This window comes from Eumetopias jubatus, unplaced genomic scaffold (genome assembly GCF_037043125.1).
Source record: "Eumetopias jubatus isolate StellerSeaLion01/CBP00866 unplaced genomic scaffold, mEumJub1_p1.0 scaffold_6, whole genome shotgun sequence".
Taxonomy (NCBI): Eukaryota; Metazoa; Chordata; class Mammalia; order Carnivora; family Otariidae; genus Eumetopias; species Eumetopias jubatus.
The window spans coordinates 30,746,764-30,768,167 of record NW_028274812.1 but is presented as its reverse complement, the minus strand read 5'-3'; the positions used below and the strand labels follow the sequence as shown (position 1 = coordinate 30,768,167).

General features: G+C 37.4%; 1 pseudogene; it reads left to right on the top strand.

The window, feature by feature from the left end:
• The first annotated feature begins 18,962 nt into the window (after window positions 1–18,962).
• LOC114225636 (large ribosomal subunit protein eL21 pseudogene) lies at window positions 18,963–19,452 on the top strand (annotated as a pseudogene).
• The last annotated feature ends 1,952 nt before the right edge of the window (window positions 19,453–21,404 follow it).

Below are 21,404 nucleotides of genomic sequence, written 5' to 3'. Positions count from 1 at the left end.
AATGTTTTAGTGATAGTCTGGAAACAGAATTCAGGACCAAGAGAAAGATTTAAAAAAAAAAAAAAGTCCTAACAGGGAGAAAGTAAGAAAACTTCAGAACAAGGGAAGAAGGCTCTGCAGTGGGGAACTCTAGTTATTTAAGAAACTACCTAAGATCTCTGGCTAGGGTGAGAAATAGAGGTTGAGGGGTGCCCAGGTGGCTCAGTCGGTTAAGCGTCTGCCTTCGGCTCAGGTCATGATCCCGGGGTCCTGGGATCGAGCCCGGCATCAGGATCCCTGCTCGGTGGGAAGCCTGTTCTCCCTCTACCTCTGCTGTTCCCCCTGCTTGTGTGCGCTCTCTCTCTCTCTCTCTCTCTGTCAAATAAATAAACAAAATCGTTAAAAAAAAAAGAAATAGAGATTGAACCTCAGGGAAAATTCCATTTGTTGGCAATTGATTTAGCATTGGTTCTGCATAGTAACATTAACTGAGGAAAAAGTAAAACTGAAATAATCAACTTCAAATAGTATGACAATTTTCAACCAAGATTAAATAACTAATTTTACTGTTCCTATGGTCTGTGCTAATGTGGTTTAAATTTTTAAATAATTGAAAATGAAATTATTAAAAACTAACAGGAACTTAGACATAAGAGTATTGGTCAAATCTGGAATACTTTTTAACTCTACTTTTAAATTAACTCCTCGGGTACTAAAATTTTTATTAAAATATCTTCTTCAGTCTTTTAGGATTAAAAAAATGTTCTCTTTTTTTTCCTGGAGGTTGTTAAATTCTCAGATTTAACGTTAAAAAGGAAGAGGAATAAGAAAACTGATTATGCAGAGAGGAAACATCACTATTTTAAGTACAGCAACCAGCAATGCTGGCTTGATTCTTTTGGTAAAACCAAAAAGAAGAGTTTTTAGACAGATATTTTAAACTATAAACAGACCTTACTTAAAAAAAAATAGGATCAAAGTATTCTATATTTCTTTCTCTCCGATAAAGACATTCTAACATTTGAAATATGCATGGTCCCCATGATCTAAATCCATTTCTCAATTATAAATAGTGATTAAAAGAACTGGCATAAATACTTCTACCTGCATGTATCATTTGAAACTTTATTCCAGTTTGTGGAGTGATTTAAATCTTCTCAACATCGTCTACCTTTGTAGTGAAGCTACATTCAAGGAACAGAATCAATTAGTTTTGAGTTTCATTTTCTATCCTCATCCTGAAAAAAAAAATACACACATAAATTACAACAGGACCAAAAAGAAGATGTTAATTGAAATTTTTAAAAATTCATTGATCTCTTGGGCCTACAAATGAGATGCCTATTCTCTAAAATTATGCACTAGTCATAATTACACATACTTAAAATGCTTAGCCTGACATCTGAATACAAATTGACAAACCTAAAAAAGATTTGCCTGCATTTGTTTCAAAGACTCGAAATAAGCTCTTGTTTGATAGATGTTAAATTTATATGTTTGCATTTAATACTATAATTTCAAAAATGATTTTCAACCAGAAAAAAAAAAAAACTTATCTGTCAGTAATACGAATTGGGGTTTTGAGTTTAAGAAGCAAACTGTGTACACAGCCCAAGTTTTTAAGAATCCATTAACAGGATTTTCGTTCATCTGCCAGAGCTGATTTTTAAAGAAACTGTATTAAGAAATAGAGCAGAAAGAAATGTGCAGGCGCTTCTTGCCAAACCCCTGGCAATGTGCATATTCTTTAAAGTCTCAGCTTTTATTTGGTTGTATTTCCAACTGTTTAGTTAATCTTTATTGACTTGTGTTTAATTCTCAGGAAAAGGAACGTATTTGTGACTTGAGAGAAGTTTCCTGGTGTGCTAAAATGGCCTGTTTACTTTCCTTTGCTAATTCTTGTGCCTTGTTAAGGATTTGGAAGTTTGCAAGACCCGAAATAGACACCTGGAATTCTGTACCCAGGGGAATGGATAACATTTTCTTGATGTGTGTCCTATTTGAATTGTAGAAAGAGCTGGGTTTTTTTATCTGGGTTAAACTAGTCAATTCCATTACTTGTCACTAGAGTTAAAACCCAAGAGCTCAGAAGACATTCTATAGGACAGGGAAAATGAGCCAGAGAGACCATGGGATGCATGACACCAAGCAACTGTATGTTAGGATGTTATGACCATCTGAACACCAGAGGTAGTAGGGTAGAGTTACCTTTGATTGCATGATGACAAAAAAATCAAACTCAAAATATCTCAGTCTGAATTATCAATGCATATATTCTCGCAAAACAAAAACAAACTTGTGTTGTGTCCCCTATCTCAGTTAATGTCAAAAACCCAAACCACATTATCTCCAATTCCTGGTTCCCTAAATCAGTAAAGCCATTAGTCATGAAGTCTTGTCAATCATGCCTCAAAAACGTGTCCAACAAACCTGCTCCTCTCCCTTTTCATTGTTGTTGCTGGATTCCTTTCCCGGCCACATATTATGACAGTCTCCACCTTCAACCTATACTCTTCCTTCACTAGACTATTTGCATGAACTAGAAATACCAAGTACTGTTTGCTTGTTCCTTGAGTTCAGACTTTGTTACCTCTATTCACCCTTCAGGGCCACCCATGCCCCATACTCCTAGTAGAATTCTTCTCTCTTTAAATGAAACAAGACGAAACCAGAGAGGGAGACAAACCATAAGAGACTCTTAATCTCAGGAAACAAACTGAGGGTTGCTGGAGTGGAGGGGGGTGGGAGGGATGGGGCGGCTGGGTGATGGACATTGGGGAGGGTATGTGCTATGGTGAGCGCTGCGAATTGTGTAAGACTGATGAATCACAGACCTGTACCCCTGAAACAAATAATACATTATATGTTAATAAAAAAATTTTTTAAAAAGTTTTTCTTTTTTTAGCATCCTCCTAAAGATAGATTGGTATTGATAACACACCATTACGATGAGCATAATACTTAGAGGAAGCTAATTAGTATCTCCCCTATTACACAAGGCTTTCTACTGAGGAAAGGCTTGTCTCGTTCCACTTTCGTATCCAGCCCCTATAACTGTGTCCAGGATCTGATTAGTGCTCAATAATGTACTTCGGTTTAAATAATCAAGTGACCACAGAACAACTGGTCAAACAATGAAGTGTTCAAAATTAGCAATGAGGTAAATGTATTTATCAATAATTTGCAAAGGATTTCATCTGACTTCAGCATTTTTTGCAATCTTTTTTCCATGCTTTACAATACCCTTATAAGCTAGGGATCAATTCATGTTAGAAGAAACTCAAGGAAGAAAGTGAGTTGGAGTAAAACCGTCATTCTTAGCAGATGTGCTTAATAAACCATCAGCTTCCTTCTTCTAAAGAGTGTAAAGTTCTTGTAATCTATATTTTATATCATCTCAGCATGCAAATGAGTGCTATTCAAGGAAACAACTTCACTCAGCATTTGAGCAGTGTCACAAAGACAAGCTGGTAACAGGAAAAATTAATAGAATTCACTTCTTTTTTTAAGATTTTATTTATTTATTTGACAGAGAGAGACACAGCGAGAGAGGGAACACAAGCAGGGGGAGTGGGAGAGGGAGAAGCAGGCTTCCCGCCGAGCAGGGAGCCCAATGCAAGGGCTCCCAGGACCCTGGGGTCATGACCCGAGCCGAAAGCAGATGCTCAACGACCGAGCCACCCAGGCGCTGCTAGAATTCACTTCTGAATGTTGAACCTGCTCTTACTTTATACTGACTTTTACTTCCCTAAATAGAAGAGCTTCCCATATGCCATATACGCTTACAGATTTCATCAAGAACAAGAAATATCAATTGGCTAGAGCTATAATTATATTTTCTTTTCCTCAACATGGTAAGAAGTACTTTGATACCTCTCTGTGGGTTCTTTCCTACGTGCTGTACGTAACGGGTTAAGCGACCACAAAAATCATTTAAGTATTTACAATACCTATAAACAATAGCAATATTTCACATTTAATACTCTTTAAATGTGATCTATATTTACCCAATTAAATATTACTAAAGCCTGTTTAGTTAAGAATTAGTTTTAGCCTCATTTTACACATAAGGGTAACTAAGGAACATAAAGGCTCAAATATTTGGGCATAGTTACACAGCCAGGAAGTAACAGAGCCTGGAATCAAACCCTGTCCATGTTATGAGGGGGATGAAGGAGGGAGAAGGGAGAAATGCTACCAAGCAGTTCAGCCAAATTTTATTGTTCAGTAACAACATGTATGACCTTTAAATGTTTTTGTTCTTTCTGTGTTTAAACTGTACAGTGTACACATACGTGTGTATACATGTATATGTTTCACCTTGAACTATCTAGAATCTCTTCTCTAGGATGGAGAAATAGACAAAAGAGACAAATACCTTCTGAAGTGGAAGAGAGTAAAAAAAGAACTTTAAGGATTCTAAAACTCTTAGAAATGACAAGTCTAGATATCATGAGATTAAAGAAGAGTAACCACGATTTTTAAAATTATCCTGGGAACAAAAGAGTTGAGACCTCAGTACACTAACATTTAAATTCTCAATTTCAGTGGAGTTTGGGTTTTCATGAAAGCTGGGAGCCCTTTTCCATTAGCTACGAAGCCCGAGCATTCCCTTTCCTCAGCTTATGCCCTCAAGTGAGAACTGAATTATGACTGGTCATCTTAGGAAGAAAATGACTATTGCAGGACACAAAATGGGGTGGGGTGGGGGGTGGCTAAGGAAAGGCCTGACATGTAGCTTGTAAAGTGCAGCAGCTGCGGCCTGTTTTCATGAATATCTGACATGTTTCTTTGGCTACTCGCCAAATTGAGCTGGACGCAGCACTTCTCCCATCCTTCCTGTGCCTTCAAGATCCTTTGTAACTGCTACTTGAGACTCCAGTCCACTCCAAATCAATCCCTTCGGTTCCTTCCTCCCCTTCATGTGCAGGCATCCCACCCTAATTAATTAACCCAACACCAGCTTCATTCAGGACCTTCCCACACTTTGCCCCTCCACGCAGCGCAGAAACATCAGCACATTCCTTACTTCATCACTTGTCAACTCCCTTTCTGTTAAAGACCAGTGTCCCCTTTCCCTGACCTGGCCTCTGATTTGATCTCACTTTAAAGTATCCCACTTTAAGAGACAGTAACAAATGCTGCCTTTTTCCTGTTTGGTTTGTTTATTCACGTTCACCAGACCTATTATAATTAAAGACCAAGGGACTTAGAAGAAGAGCTCAGGAGGATACTTTATGCATTCGATACGTGGATAAACTCAATACTGGATTTGTAATGAAGCTTTACTTTGCCTATTACTAAATGTGTCACCTTGGGTGAGTTTCTTAGACTCTTGTCATTCGTTCAAATACTTGCTGAGCACCCATGAGTGTGCTAGGTCCTATGCTAAATGCTGGTGCTGCAATGAAAAAAATAACAAAAATTTAAAAAACCCCGCTCTCGGTGAAGCTTATATTTTAGAGAGGGGAGATGACCATTAATAAGTAACAATATACGTAGATATCCAGGAAGAAATATAAAGCATGAGGGAAGAAGGGTAGGGAGTGCTGAGATCGGGGGGAGGGGAAAGGGTGGCAGATACTAAGCTAGGGGGGCTGGAGAGCCAGAAGGAGCAGGAGGTGATATCAGAGTAACAGAGAACGTCTATGTGATGGTAGGGGCTATGGAGTTTTCTTTAATTGAAATGGTAAGTTACTAGAGGTATTGATTAGAAGAGTAACATGATTTGACTTACGTCTAAAAAAAAAAAAAAAAGCCTTAACTAATTCCTCTGTAAATGGGGAGAAGTAACGTGTGTTAAGTCCAGACTTCCCACTGGAATCCCTGTGCCACCGCTGACTTTAAGCTAGTCACTTAACTTTTCTAAGCCTCAATTTTCTCAGTTTAAGGTAGAATTGATAGTAGTTCCTATTTTCTAAGAGTTTTTTGAAAAATAAATTAAATGGTACGTGCCGTCAAGGTGGTTAGCATGGAGCCTACCACATGGAAAGGCCCAATACTTGCTCACGTTCTCAGGCCTCTGAGGATCAGGGGATATGACGTATGTGGGGTAGTTGGTGTGTCGTCCAGCACAGTGAGCACTTGGATGTCACCCTGGCACTATCAATGTCTAACCCACTGGCTGTTTTGAAATAACTTTGTACATTTTAAATTTTTATAATATTACCCTTAAAAAGAGAGCAGCAAACGTTCATGGATAATTTTCAGATCTCTCAGATGGTCAATATAGCATTGGTTGAGTGCTACTCTGTGCAAAGCACCTTGCTAGGCACTGGAAAATCATTCATACTCAGGTGAAAAGGAAGAGATGTAGTTAGAGATAGGTAGAGATAGAGGGATAAAGATGATCGATTGATCTATCGATAGATGACAGATGATAGACTCTTGTCAATCTTACACATATCTATCTTTAAACCTATATAACTTCTTTAAAAGAAGAGAAGGAGTTAAGTGAGACAAGTGTCTATGTTTTCTGACCCCTGTCATGAGGAAAAATAAGACCTGGTCTCCTGAAAGAAAGAAAGAAAGAAAGAAAGAAAGAAAGAAAGAAAGAAAGAAAGAAAGAAAGAAAGAAAGAAAGAAATGTGAATCATCAACTTCCTGGTCACATACCAATCTGGAACCTCTCTTGTCCATAGCAGTGACACGGTGACGCCACACCTTTGGCTGCAGTTGGGGTTTTGGAGGCACAGTGATTCTTCACAACCCTGTTCCGTTATCCAAAAGTTACGTGGCTTGTACCTCGTTTCTTTCCTGTCACCTTAGTCTGAGAGGTCGGGTCTCACCTTGTTTCCCTTGCCCACCACCACCTCCCCCCCCACACACACACTTCCAAAACAAGCACACATCCCCAAAGCATGTGTCTTTTTGGAAGATCAATGACATAACTTAAATGTGGTTTAATAGCCCTTCACAAGGAGAAAAGGAAGATTACTGTAGAAGCCTGCAAGAGAGTAAGTCCTGGCTCTTTCCTGCCCTTCACACATCACTTTCTTGAAGGACAGACAAAATTACACATTTTTCTTCTCATTTCACCTAATAAAAATCCAAGGATGTCCTCTTAAAATTAGCTGGGAAAGTATCCTTGTTTTATCGTTACTTTAAAAAAAAAATTATTCTTCACAAGGCCAGGTAATACTTGTAGTAGATATAAGCACTAAAAATATTTGGATGTCTTTCATGTATAATTTAAAATAAAAATAAAGTTAAAATCTAAAGACGGTTTTATCTTTCAAGTAATACTAAAGTTGCAATATGATGCAGTTAAAACAGTTTCTTTTTAGACTTCTGATCCTGTATTACCTATTTCCTTCCTCCTTAGCCTACTTCTTTTGGTGCCCTGCTTAGCTGGTGCCCAGAGAAATCCATCTTTATCTGGTGACAAATCCAGCCCTAAATCTGTCCTGCCAAAGTTGGTGCTCTAGAATGCTCCGTGCCGACTTCTCCTCTAGTAGTGATCAATTACACTACAAATGAGTTATATCCTTTTGCTTTACCGTAATGTCAGTCATCAAACCATCAAAAGAGGTAAACAATGGCAGATAGAAATGGCACTTAGGCCTTCATGAGACAGAGAGGTGTGATTCGAATAACAAAATACAAAAATAACAAAATACACGAAATCAAGCGTACCCTTTTTAAATACATCCTTAGAAAGGGCACAGTTAGAAATATTAATTTCAGAGGCATTTTACTCCTGGACATATTCTATTTTGCCTGCAAGAACAAGTGGGGAAAAAAATGAAAACACATACGACAAACACTTCAACTGTCTTTTTCCTCCCAGTTGATTGAAGAACACTTGAGAGGAAAATGTCTCCTCACATCAGAGGTAAGGATCAGTGGGCTCCATTTTTCCTGATATACGTCCACACTATGAGTGAGATGTGGGAAGGAGGGATAGGGTAGGGGCTCTATCTTGAAAATTCACAGCTTCTCCTTGCCTTCCAGTTTACGTAGCCTTTTTTGCATAAATATCCAGGTGTTGTGGTTTTTATTTTTTTCTTCCAGACAAGGCCGGGTGTCTTCTGATTCTACCCCTCTTCTCTTATCCTCCAGAGGGCGCCATCTCCCCAGGGTACTCGCTGGGAGCTCCTAGGTTTGGGGTTTGCTTTGGGTGGGGTCAGAGATGTCTTGCGTCTGTGCCAGGCGCCCTTGTGTTGTCTGTGGCCCCTTGTGCCTGGGCACGACTTGTCCATCCTCTGTGGAGTCGTGCCTCAGTGGGGTGCACCGTCTTCATGCTCTGGTTCCCCTGAGAGCAACCAGCGCCTCTCCCTGGGCTGAACCCACAACCCGCACAGCCTTCTTGTGATCAGCTGTCTCTGGACTTGGAATTTTTACCCCAGGACAGAAGCTGAGACACAGGTGTTCCATACCCTTGCACCCTTTATTCACTCCTCCTGTTACCTTCCAAAAATGGAAGAGGCCAACTTTCCCCTCTTGTACAATCTAAACTTTACCTCCTACAGAGTAGCTTTGGTCAGCCTGCTTCCTAAACCATGAAGATGCGTGAGGAGCAGGGAGAGAAAAATTGGCTAGTGAATAAGGAAACATTAATTGAGAAGCATTTCCAAAATATCACATATGTTGGCATGAGTAAAGTACTGATCGCCTATATTAGGATGTCACTGGTTACAGGTCTTTCTCCTGTACTATGCTGGGAGCCCCTCAAGCTTCTATTCTGGTTTGGAATCCTCAAAAGGCACAGGGCACAGCCCGGTATTTAGCATAGAGTCAATCACTGACTGATAAATAATGACATAGTTTGAGATTTGGGTGAGTTTTCATCTTTGTGTTCTTACTTTTGTTTGAACTTGACCCTATATTTGAGTGCAGCAGACCAATATCTGGTTGAAAATCTTCATAGATAACCCCATTCATACATACAATACATACAAATATTAGTAAGACTATGCTAGCTAAAGCATCTGTGTTTTTGATTGTTAATAGCAGTATGATGGAACATTTTTGCTTTTTAAAACATTTAAGATATTCCAGAGAAATCTGTCAAAACAATTATAGCATCCTAACATCCATTTTTTTTTTTTTTTGGCTTAAAACATCAGAAATTGATTGCCTATAGTTCTGAAATCAAGGTGTTGGCAGGGCCATATTCTCTCTGAAGGCACTAGGGGAGGATCTTTTCTTGCTACTTCAAGCTGCCAGTGATTGCTAACAATCCTGGGCATTCCCTGCTGTGTGGCTTCCTAACTCCAAACTCTGCTTTCATCTTCACATGCCACCCTTTGTGGTTGTGTCCAAATTTCCCTCGTTTTATAAGGACATCAGTCATTGGATTAGGGCCCACCCTTATCCACCACGACCTTATTTTAACTTGATTACACCGGCAGAGACCCTATTTTTAAATAAGGTCACATTCACAGATTCTGGATAGACATGGACCTGGCAGAGGGAACACTATTCAACGCAGTACGACAATTATATTTGGGGATTTTGACACTCCAGTCTCAGTAAGTGACAGAATGAGTAGACAAAAATCAGTAAGGATGTATCAACCAACTTGACCTAATTGACATATATAGGACACTATAAATAACAATGGTAAAATGCAAAGTTTTTTCAAGTGCACCTGAAACATTCACCAAAATGGGCCATACAAAAATCAAGTTATACTCAAGTCTAAAGGATTGAAATCATACAGAGTATGTTTTGTAATAAAAATGGAATTAAAATAGAAATTATCAACAAAAGATACACAAAAATCCCAAATACATAGAAACTAAGAACACACTCTAAATCACACATTCGAAATAATTTTGGAATTATACAATAAGCTTCTAAATTTCTTCCCTTTCCAAGGCAGGAATCACAAGGAAACATTTTGAACTGGATGTTACTGAAGACATAAGAGATCTAACATCCAATTTTCTTCTTACAAACTTACCTAGAAAATTGGCATGTTGTGAACATTTGAAATCAAAAACTGTTAAAGGGATGAGGTAAGATTGGTCTCACCAACTGCAGTTAAATAAACTATCTTTATGTCAATAACTTGTTTTTAACATGCTTTTATTTCATTAAAATATTGCTTCCTAAATGTTAGCACATCTACCTGCATCCTATAGAATTAAACTTCCCCATAGATAGAAATAACCAAGATTTCCATGCTTTTAGCTAACTGGGGAGATTTTAAAGGAAGTTTTAAAAAAATAACGTATATTCAATAACATATAGTGCATACGTATGTATTCTATATCAGATATAAAACATAACATATACATTTGATATAGGGGTTTCTAACCTGTGATCTATAAACCTAGGAGCATGATGAGCCTCAGTGTACATTCAGATTTTGTAAATATATGGGCATCTCTCTCTACTGCTTTCCTCTAATTCTTGGAGGAATCCATGAACCCGAAACTTTAAAAACCAGTTTTAGAGATGAAAGTGTATTTCAATGGTATTCGTTACTCCCCATATTCTCTTCTCTCTAGTGATCTGTTAGGGTCTTGGTCTGTTATTAACGTTTTGGATGTCCAAGCAGCGAACATTGCAAAACATTGAGAATAATCCTTTTAATGCAAAGAATGACCAGATGTGATAACATAACACAGCCCTGTTTGGGACTCTTGATTTGTTTAAAATTTAAGTAGCATTACATCTCTTTACAGAACTGGCTTAGAATAAGCATGGAAACAGCTTTTATGCTGTCTATGAGGCCAAAAAATAAACGCAAGTCTGCACATTTTTTATTTGAAAGCATTCACAAATGACATGCAAGGCATAAACGTTGGCCAAAAGCCACGGCTAAGCATTGTGTTAAAAAAAACAACTGTATGTTTTTGAGCCAAAAACTATTTAGGAATCAGTTATTTCCCAATTATTAAATTAAGAATAAAACCAGGAAAAAATTATTTCATGGAATGTGCTTTAAGTATTGCCTTCCAGTCTAATAGCCATGACAATTTGAAAAATCCAAATACAATTGATCAACAGTATATGTAAACAGTCATGCAGGACTGAAGAGGACACGCCTATTTATATTAACAAGAAATTGTGCTAAAGGCAGCTTGGTGAGATGCTGAGAAGTAAAAATAATGGAATAGATGTGTATTAGGAGCAATGATTCTACACACATGTTCTGAATACTTCTGTTTAGATTAATGTTTTCCTGCAAATAAAACTGGTTATCATCTAGTTTGGGTCAAATAATGCGGCTACAAAGATGAATCTTCAGTAAGCAAGGTATTTGGTCATTCAGGGCCAAGATATGAGAGTTGTTCTGGGAAAATATTAAGTGAGCAAAAACATTTTGGAATCTAACTGCAGCACCTATAAAAGTTTTAACCTGTGTGACAATAAATAATAAAACTTCAAAACAAATCCAAATTTAAGGTCTTCAAGGTATAAGTGTCAACATTATAGGGCATGGAAAAAACATGTACCTTATTTGATATCCCATTTAAACAATATGGCTCTCCTCTGTGTCTGAATAAAACATTCTGACACTCTTAATTATGATGCTAACATTCATATTGAATCCATGCCCATCTTGGAAAAGTTTAGTGAGATGTACATGAGTAGACACCTCTAACAATCTTGATCATTGGCTTTCAGAAGGGGATAGTCTGGAAATGACATCACACCAAAACATCCTGTTTGAACCCAAAGGTCAAGATTCAACAATGCATTTTTCACCTGAGGTGCTTTGTTTCAGGATTCCATCAGAAGTACAGTTAATTTATGAATAACTGTATAAATGAACAAAAGTGGTGTATTTATGAGTCCAGGGAAAAAGACATTTAGAAGGCCGTGTCACCTTCTCCTGCCGTCTAAAACTGATCTCGGGAAAGTCCAACGACAGTGTGATTACTTGTACTGCTTTGTCTTCCCTGACCATCAGTGTGGCCTAGACCTAACAAACCCACATTCTCAAGCTGTGTTTCCTAACTCGGTCTGACTCTAAGTGTTTCAAGCTGCGGTTTAGGCCCATTTGCTTTTTCCATTCTTCAGTGGTGATTCCCAAATGATTTATAAGTACAAGGAAGAAAACTGAGGCATTCTGAGAGATGATGTTTGGTGATTGTAATCATTATCAATGAGGAATCCCTCCCTCAAGGTTTCACTGTTTTTGACTGGGACACAGAAGGCGCACGCTCCAAGGTCGGCAGGGACCGGTGGTTCATAGGAGGTGAGTGGAGAGTGACAGTGTGTGGCCCTCATAAAATGAGCAGTCACTATTCCAGTTCACCTGTCACTTTATGAAAAGAACACTGGCTTTTCAAGGTTATTTTCAAGACAACCTAGATATCTGAATTTTTATGTGACGACTCCTGCTTGCTAATTGCAGCCACTAATTCTAAGTCTCTTAACTATCGTGGAGGCCTGCAGACCAGACACAGCAGTGAATATTTCATGTGCCTGTGATCCTGGAAAAAGGTCTTTGCTGCCCTGAGAAGTTGGACGAGTAATCTCATCTGTAGGATGGATGGGAAGGCTGCCCTAGCAGCAACTTCTTTAGAAAAATGACATCATACCAAATGCACTTTTTTGTGGCCTGCCTTTTTAGTTCATATATTTATTTAAGACTGATTCTTTTTAAAAAAGTATAAATTCAATGCTTATGATAAGAGTCATTGCAATTCATGTTCTCCAACATAAGCACAAATACGCCAAATTTCTCAAGAGTATAGTGTTGAGGATCAAAATAAAACAAAACAAAGGGCAAAGCAACCCTTCCCCCAAAATAATAGCTTTCCTCAAGCCACTCATTGGTTGTATGATTCTGTGGTCTTCTCTTGACCAAGAAGAGACTATGTTACAAAAACACACAGCCAGGAACAAGTGAGTTACAAAGCAATTGCGAAAAATGCGTATATACGGTACAGCAAAACAGTGAAATGTTTTTCTTAGAAAAAACTTCTCTCTCTGTCAGCAGCTCCAAATACTAATACAGACTTCATTCCCAAACTAGTTTTCTTCTTAGATTCTGTTTTAAATAAAATTTACATTTTGTTTTAAAAACAAAACGTTGTGGCAAAACATGTATCAGTGGATAGCGTATTTTCAGTAGAGTCTCGGTCACGCGCACCAATATTGAGTTCCATTACTATAACAAAAAAGACCCACAGAAAAAAACCCACGAAAGATTCTGTGTTACTTGTCTTATACTAATATTCAGAGATTATTAGGTCCACCTAAAGCTGATACAGCTATTCATATTTTCATTTGCTTCCTGAATACAAGCCACTGATAAATCTCTTTCCTGCTAAGCATCCTGTTCCCCATTTTTGAGATTCAATAAATCAAATTTATGAAATCATCTTGTAATACAGATGCTCCCTTTTCCCAACCCACATATTCTTATAAAAATTTAACAAGAAAATTTAAAAACATCTCGTCAACATTGTTTTTACAGAGCAACTGTTGGTTATAAACAGTCTTTTAGGTCTCAAGGAGATTTAAGATACTTCAAAGACTTGGTCTAAACCCTCTAAATCCAGGTTGCTCTCATGAATTTTCTCAAGCATGGTATGTTAAGTTAAATGCTTACATTTTTTTTAAGTGTTTCGTTATGCGCTAGAAAAATTGGAACGGATTTCATTCTCAGAAGCAGACATTTCTGGAATTGCCATTTTCACTAGTTCCTTTCTTTCTTTTCAAAAGATAAAGAAACTAATGCCCATGTTCACTGTTTTTATATAAACATCTTTGATTTTCCTTAAGAAATAACCTATCTCATCAACCCAAGACAATGTATATGAACATATTTTGATGCATGTTAAAAAAAGAATTCCTCACAACCTGGTTTTGCAGATGGCCTTCTTGGTTACTTTTCTTATCAGGAAAGAGGCTGATCTGTTTTCTTTTAGTATATCCTTTGGGTCAGTGGCAAGAAAAAACAAATAAAGGCCATCTTGATAATTATTAGAAGTTTTTGCAAATAGTAACTACAAGCATCAGGCTAATCCGAAATGCTCGGTTAATATTCAGTGGTACATAGCTAGATTTTTGAAATTCTGAATTGAATAATTTATAAAAGTATGCAAAATGGTGAATATTTATTTTAAACTAAAAGTCATGGTGCATGTTTCTTCCCTTAAGCTTTAGGTGATGATATAGGTCAGGTTTACCCTGGAAGGTTTGGATTACTCGGGTAAAAAAGAAACATAATTTTTGAGGGCAGCATTTTTTATTTCACAAGAAAGATTCAATTAGACCAAATAAATAATTCCTCAGCTTTTCAGTGTTCTTTCACTAATAAGAAAGAACTATAAGCAACAATAATTTATTGTTTCTTGTTTTAGTACATATTTCAAAATTTTTACAACCAAGAGGAACACAGATAGTTCTTTAAAAGTTCATTTCCTCTAAAATAAAATGAGTAGCTCTTACCACTGACTGGATATATTCCCCTGGGCTTCAAACTTGGAGAATAAAAGAAGCAAATGTTTGTTCTATTTGTTATAATGCCAACCCTATCCATGCAAAGTAAAAGAAGCTGTAAAAGGCATTCGTTTGCATGCCTATTCTGCTGATGAGATGTGAATCTTCCCATCATATATGTAATATGTAGGAAGTGATAAATGCTCAGCCTGATACTGAACAATCACCTTTAACAAAGATAACCTTATTATGAAATTTATTCAGAATTGAATCATGGCTGTAACTATTCTTTGCTTTGTGCTTTCTGCATTTAAAATTTTTTCCAAAATGAATGCAATGCATCTATTTAAAAAAGAAGTAAATCTGAATCATGGTTTTTAAAGTTCCAAGGACTTGTGACATTACATACCATTAATTCTGGCCCAGCTCCGGAACATATAGAGACATTAATAAAAACAAAAGGTATGAGATCTCCCTCCCCTCAGAGGAAAAAAAATTTAATTGGTATTTTCTTAATATTTTATAATAAATTGCTGCTAGAAGAATGCTATACTTATAGTGAAAACTGGACCTATTCTGTCTCTCATTACAAAATTAACCCTTTAATAATTTTCTTTTTTATTTCATACTAACAATCCTAAACAAGAATCTTTCTTTTGAGCACTTATGTGTCAAGTATTGTTAGTTACTAGAGAGTAGCAGGTTTAAATTCTTTTATATCCCCTTCTCTCTCTTTCTCGCCCTCTCTCTCTCTCTCTCTCTCTCACACACACACACACACACACACACACACACACACACACACACACACACACCAAGCACAGAGTCAGGTATCTGAGCACACAGTAATTATTCAAGCAATTGTTGACACTTACTGGACAGTAGGGTCTTAGTTAAGCAATGACACTCTACCTGTGATACTTCAACTCATAAAGTTACAGAAAGGATACTTTTTATTGTTCTTAAACACTCAGAGCTCAGGTTCCTACAATGCAAAGATCAGTATTTACCCCAGTTGCTTTGAGTTTTCTCTGTATTTTCTTCAAGATCCAACACCCATCCATCAATAGAGAATCTCCAAATGACTTATAAAAACACTTTGAAATTCCCAATAAGATACATGTTTATTTTCCATTCATTCCCTGTTCCCAGAACATGAGCCTTGATAGCCTATAAAGTAAAGTAGCCCAAGATGTTTAACTGTCCAAATTATAATAGTAACTAGCGTTCTTGCTGTGCAAGTAGATAAGACAAGGTGATAAGTATCCTTAGAATGAAATGCAAATCACATAACTAGATTGCCAAACACTGTGCTAAATTTCTCCTTCACTCTTATATAGACAACAAGTGTCTGATTTTATGGTATATTTATTGCATCACTTACTCTCTTATTAATTCACTTGTTTTTGTATCTTTTTTTTTAATTTATTAACTTGAGAGAGTGTAAGAGCTAGAGAGAGCACAGAGGGAGAGGGAGAAGCAGACTTCCCACTGAGCAGGGAGCCCACCCGCCCCCATGGGGCTCAGTCCCAGGACATGGAGCTCATGACCTGAGCTGAAGGCAGACGCTTAACCGCCTGAGCTACCCAGGCGCCCCTGTATCCTTTAATTGGAAGCCAGTGCATAGTCCATACAATGGTTTTAGGGGCTGATTGTGTGCTACCGATGTCAATATATCTATAAAATTAATTACTGTATCATATTCTGAGGACAGCTTGTCAGGAAGCCACTTGTCCTGCAATAGGGAAGCAACATGGAGTTATAAATCTCTGTATAATTAAGAAGATACACATGTTTAGCTATAAGAAGGTCTAGGCTTGTGTAGTCCCACGAAAGGAAGTCAGGTCTCATTTCTTTTGTTGCAAAGAAAAGTTTCAGAGAATCATTCTGCAGTGAAGAATCCTATGCCTAGGACACATAAGCCCATCAAATAGTTTAAACATTCTCCATTGCACTGAAGTACCTTCCTATAGTATTTAGCACCCAAATATTTCTCATCCTGTGCAAGAGCACACATGGAAGGAAGCATTTCCAGAGTTCAGGGGGATGTTCGCTTGGCAGGATCTCTTTGGAAGTGCTAAAGCAGGAAAAGGGAGTCAAAAGCTTTGGCCAATGGGATGTCAGCTGAGTGGAGTGTCTTCATCTGGACTCCATACCACTGGAGTTCATGCTGCCATGTCTAAAACCCCATTCTCAGATCACTAACTTCACCCAATTCCAAAGCCACTTCTTGCCTACACAATTTTTTTAAAAGGGTCTTCAAGGTAAAGGATAGAGCTTGTGTGTGGGTTTAAAACATAGATGCATTTAATCAAAATGACACAGAAGAGAAAGGGAATTGGAAAGCCCTGAGGTCCTGTTGAATCTCATTGCATTAACTCTAAACCTCACATAGCTCAGGAAAATCTGTGTTTTCTTTCCAATAAAGTGTAATCCTGCATCGGGGCTGCTGAGGTGATAAAAGAGTCAATGGCATTTTTACAGGGATTATGATTTTAACCCTCCTGCCATAGCTGATTCCGAATCTATCTATTTAAAATTCCCTCTTGCAAATTAAATGAGCTCTACTTTATTTCCTTTGAAACGTATACATTGAGATCTTTACAAAGGTGGTGCTGATGCTGCCAAAGTGGACTTTCTTTTTCTGAATTTTCTACAGTTATTCCCTATCATTAACTATGTAGTAACAACCGCTGGCGCTGTAATTCACTCTGTACAATGTAAACCTAAATCAGTTGAAACTAGGTTAGTTATACGGTGTCTCAACAGAATCGACTGCATCACAAAGATAGTAAAGTGTTGTGTACTACAGATTATGTTCCATGTAATTTGTGGGTTCCAAAGTCTCAGGTATTTTAGGAAGTGCTAGGTGAGACTATATAGCAAATCTACACAATAAATAGTATCCTAAAGCAAAAAGATTTTCATACTTACATTTGGAAATTGTATTTAAATACATTATACAAGTTCAATCTCTCTCAAATTATGCTACAATTCAGAAGTGGCCCATCTTGAGCAGCATTTTATCTATTTTAATGGAGAGAATGTAAATTCTTAGCTACATAAAAAAACAGATAGAAGAAACTCATCAACATCAAAATACCAGCACTGTGTTGACAGGCAATCAATAAATATCTGTTGAGTGAATGTATGACCCTTTTTTGCAGAGAACATTTACAAGTGCTAACAGCTGTTCATTTTCTCTATATCATACCATCTGTTCTCCTTAGAGTTCTACTTTGGAAGCAATAAATGTTTTAAAATACAGTTGGAGCCAGGTTCATCACACCTGCATGGCAGAACACCAAAAGTGCCCTCCCTACCTATGCCTTATAAAACTCAAGTGAGTCTGCAGTTATAGAAATCAAATGCCTACTGAGGGAACCAAATCAAAAAAGGCTGAAGAAGTACTGCTTACCAAATGGAAGAGAGTACTTTGTAATGTGTAAAATGAATATTCTGGGGAACGTAGGAATTACAATAGCAAGCAAGCATCCAAGAATTTAGCGTTAGCAGAATCAACAAAAGAAGAAAAACTACCGTCCAAATTACACCAGATGGAAAGTCCATAAGCACATATAGCTAGTTCCTAGTACCGCACTTGAATACAGATTATATTGGCTAACTTTATTAATTTGCCTATCTTCAAACAACCATTTTCTCCTGTTTTCCAGGTCCTTTTCTTCTAATTGGTTCCAATGAATAGACAAAACTCTTTACTCCTACAGTGCTTCTTAGAGATGAATCATACGCTTATATCAGGAAAAACAGTTCACAATGGACAGAAAAATTTAAGTTAGAATTTTATTTTCTTCAGGGTGAAAAGCAAGTTTTCATGCTAACACAAGGACAAACATGTCAAGCAGGGCTTGGCATTATCTACACAAGCAAAACAAGAGTTGAGCATATAATACTTGTACCCAAGTACCCACAGCAGCATTTATAATAGTCCAAAAAAAAGGGAAACAACCCAAATGAGCATCAACTATGAATGGATAAATAAAATGCTGTGCATCCATACAATAACATATTACTCAGCCACAAAAAGGAATGAACTCCTGATCCATGGTACAACATGGACAAAATTCAAAGACATCATGCTAAGTAAAAGCAGCCAGTCACAAAAGACCACAGAGTATATGAATCTATTTATATGTGAAATGTCCAAAATAGGCAAATCTATAAAGACAAAGTATGTTGGTGGGGGAAGGAGAGAATGGGAGTGGCTGCTCTTGGGAGCTTTGGGGGGGCAATCTCTGTGGTAGGGGGAGGGGATGAAAATATTTTAGGTTAGATTGTAGCAATTTTGGCACAATCTTGTGAATATACTAAAATACCTTGAATTGTATATTCTTAATGAGTGAACTGTGTGGTATGTGAATTATATCTCAATAAAGCTGTTTTTCAAAAAGCAGAGGGAGGTTTGAATAATTATATGGACTTAGATTTATTTAGGAGCACAATTATTTACTTTTCTACCCAAATTAAATTCACTAGAAAGTTGCTGTCAGTGCTACTTTTTTTGATAATGTAATTCCTATATTTCAAACTTTTAAAGGTTTTTTTAAATCTCTTCTTTAAGAAGAGTCTGAGCAAGCCTTTCAGCCGGAACCGCCATCTTCCAGTAATTTGCCAAAATGACCAATACAAAGGGAAAAAGGAGAGGTACCTGCTCTATGTTCTCTAGACCTTTTAGAAAACATGGAGTTGTTCCTTTGGCCACATACATGCGAATCTATAAGAAAGGTGATATTGTGGACACCAAGGGAATGGGCCCTGTTCACAAAGGAATGCCCCGCAAATGTTACCATGGCAAAACTGGAAGAGTCTACAATGTTACTCAGCATGCTGTTGGCATTGTTGTAAACAAACAAGTTAAGGGCAAGATTCTTGCCAAGAGAATTAATGTACGCATTGAGCATATTAAACTCTCAAAGAGCCGAGACAGCTTCCTGAAGCGTGTGAAGGAAAATGATCAGAAAAAGAAGGAAGCCAAAGAGAAAGGTACTTGGGTTCAACTGAAGCGCCAGCCTGCCCCACCCAGAGAAGCACACTTTGTGAGAACTAATGGAAAGGAGCCTGAACTGCTGGAACCCATTCCCTATGAATTCATGGCATGATAAACGTAAAGAAAATAAAAGACCTCGACTGGAAAAAAAAAAAAAAAGAGTCTGAGCAAGTTACAAAGGGCAACATTTTTAAAAAGTTATGTCAGAGGTGGAAAACCAAAAGTGATACAATCATCACAATTGGCATCACTGTTTTTATCTTTATCTCTTGTTCTCCATTCCTTTGTTGCCATTTTTCTGTCCTAATACTATAATAATTTGATTTACCCAAATAAAGCTTTGTTTTCATGCTCATCAGCATTAAGCTGAAGCTAATCATTTACCTTGGGTGTTGCCAAAAAATGACTTTTTTTCAGGTTAATAATAACAAAACAACACTGTTATGCTCTGTCACCCACCAAAATACTCTGGCATGAGAATAGAAAATTCTATTGGTTAACGGAGCTTGCACACTTTAACTGTGAAATAAATTCCATAATGGACAACTCAGAAATTTAATTTGGGAATCCTAAGAAACTCCCTCCGGCCCCAGTCCCCCCCCCTTTGCTCTCTGAAAGGTTCAAGGAACAGCAATAACATTGACATTTACCTCTAATTTGCAGAGTATTTCATACGTTCTCCTTGGTATTCTTAAGATCATGCTAGCTTTCCTGGAACCCAGAAGATGCGGTCTTTTAAGTTACAATGTTCATATATAGTTATTTTCTGCCATTTCTCTTTGGCAGAATAAACAAAATGGAAAACTTTATAAACAAGAAATATCTCAAGTAACAAAAATTATATGTCACCCTTGGCTCCACTAAGAGCTCCAAATCTGAAATATGGCAAATTTTTCCCACAAAAAGATGTTACTAACTCCTAGCATATATCTATACGTTATCTTCAACCACTGTTTAAACTCCATCTCTGACTGACAAATCAGGCAAGGTCTCCAGAAGTGATTTACAAAAATGGGGAAACTCTCTGCTCAGCAGAGTTCCAGAAGTCCATGACCATAAGAGTGATACCACAGTAGAAAAACGTGGAGCATCATGGAACTTGGCTGAAAATTGCACCTCGAGCCAGCTGAGCTCATCCCAAGATGTCCTAGGTGACAGAGAAGTTGGAGTAAAATAGACTTCCCTCTCTGGCTATCAACCAGACTGAGTTCTGTGAGCATTTAGAGCTCTGATCAGCAGCACAAAGATAGGGCCAAGCAGAGAGCAACTCCAGAGCTATGCCTTCCCTTTTGAAAGACAATTTTCAAAAGTATCCACTATCTCTCTAACAAACATAAATGTTTAGAAATATAAATACAACATATACTTTCTTTTCAGCATTTTATAATGCTAGGGGCTTTGCATAATAATCATATGCATGCCAAATAATTTGTAAAGAGTAAAATTTGAAAAGGTTGGGATAGATAAAATTGCATAAGAAAATTCTTTAAGGCAAACCATAAGAGACTCTTAAACATAGGAAACAAACTGAGGGTTGCTACAGGGGAGGGGGGAGGGGAGGGGGGTAACTGGGTGATGGGCCTCAAGGAGAGCACTTGGTGGAATAAGCACTGGGTGTTATATGCAACCAATAAATCACTAAAGTCTATCCCTGAAACTAAGACTACATCTTCTTGAATTTAAATAAAATTTTTTTAAAAAAGGAAAATTTTTTAACGATCAAAAATATTTTATTAATAGGACTAATTGGTTTTGCTTTTGTGAAATGTTATAATAATGTTTTATTTGTACAAATAAAACCCATTAAACCTTCTTACAAATGCTTAGGAAAAGAAAGTTCATCTCCCCTTACATTAATCATATCTCTCAACATCCTGGACCTCTACATTCATATCATATGGATTCTTTATGAGGGACACATCTTACATATGAAATGTAAATGATGTCTGCAAATAAGTCCATTGCAAAATTAAATTACCTGCTCAACCTTTCTAGTTTATTTAATTCACCAAAACAAAACTTTGCTGCTTTCCTCAGATTTTTTTTTTTTTTTACTTCAATAGTGGTT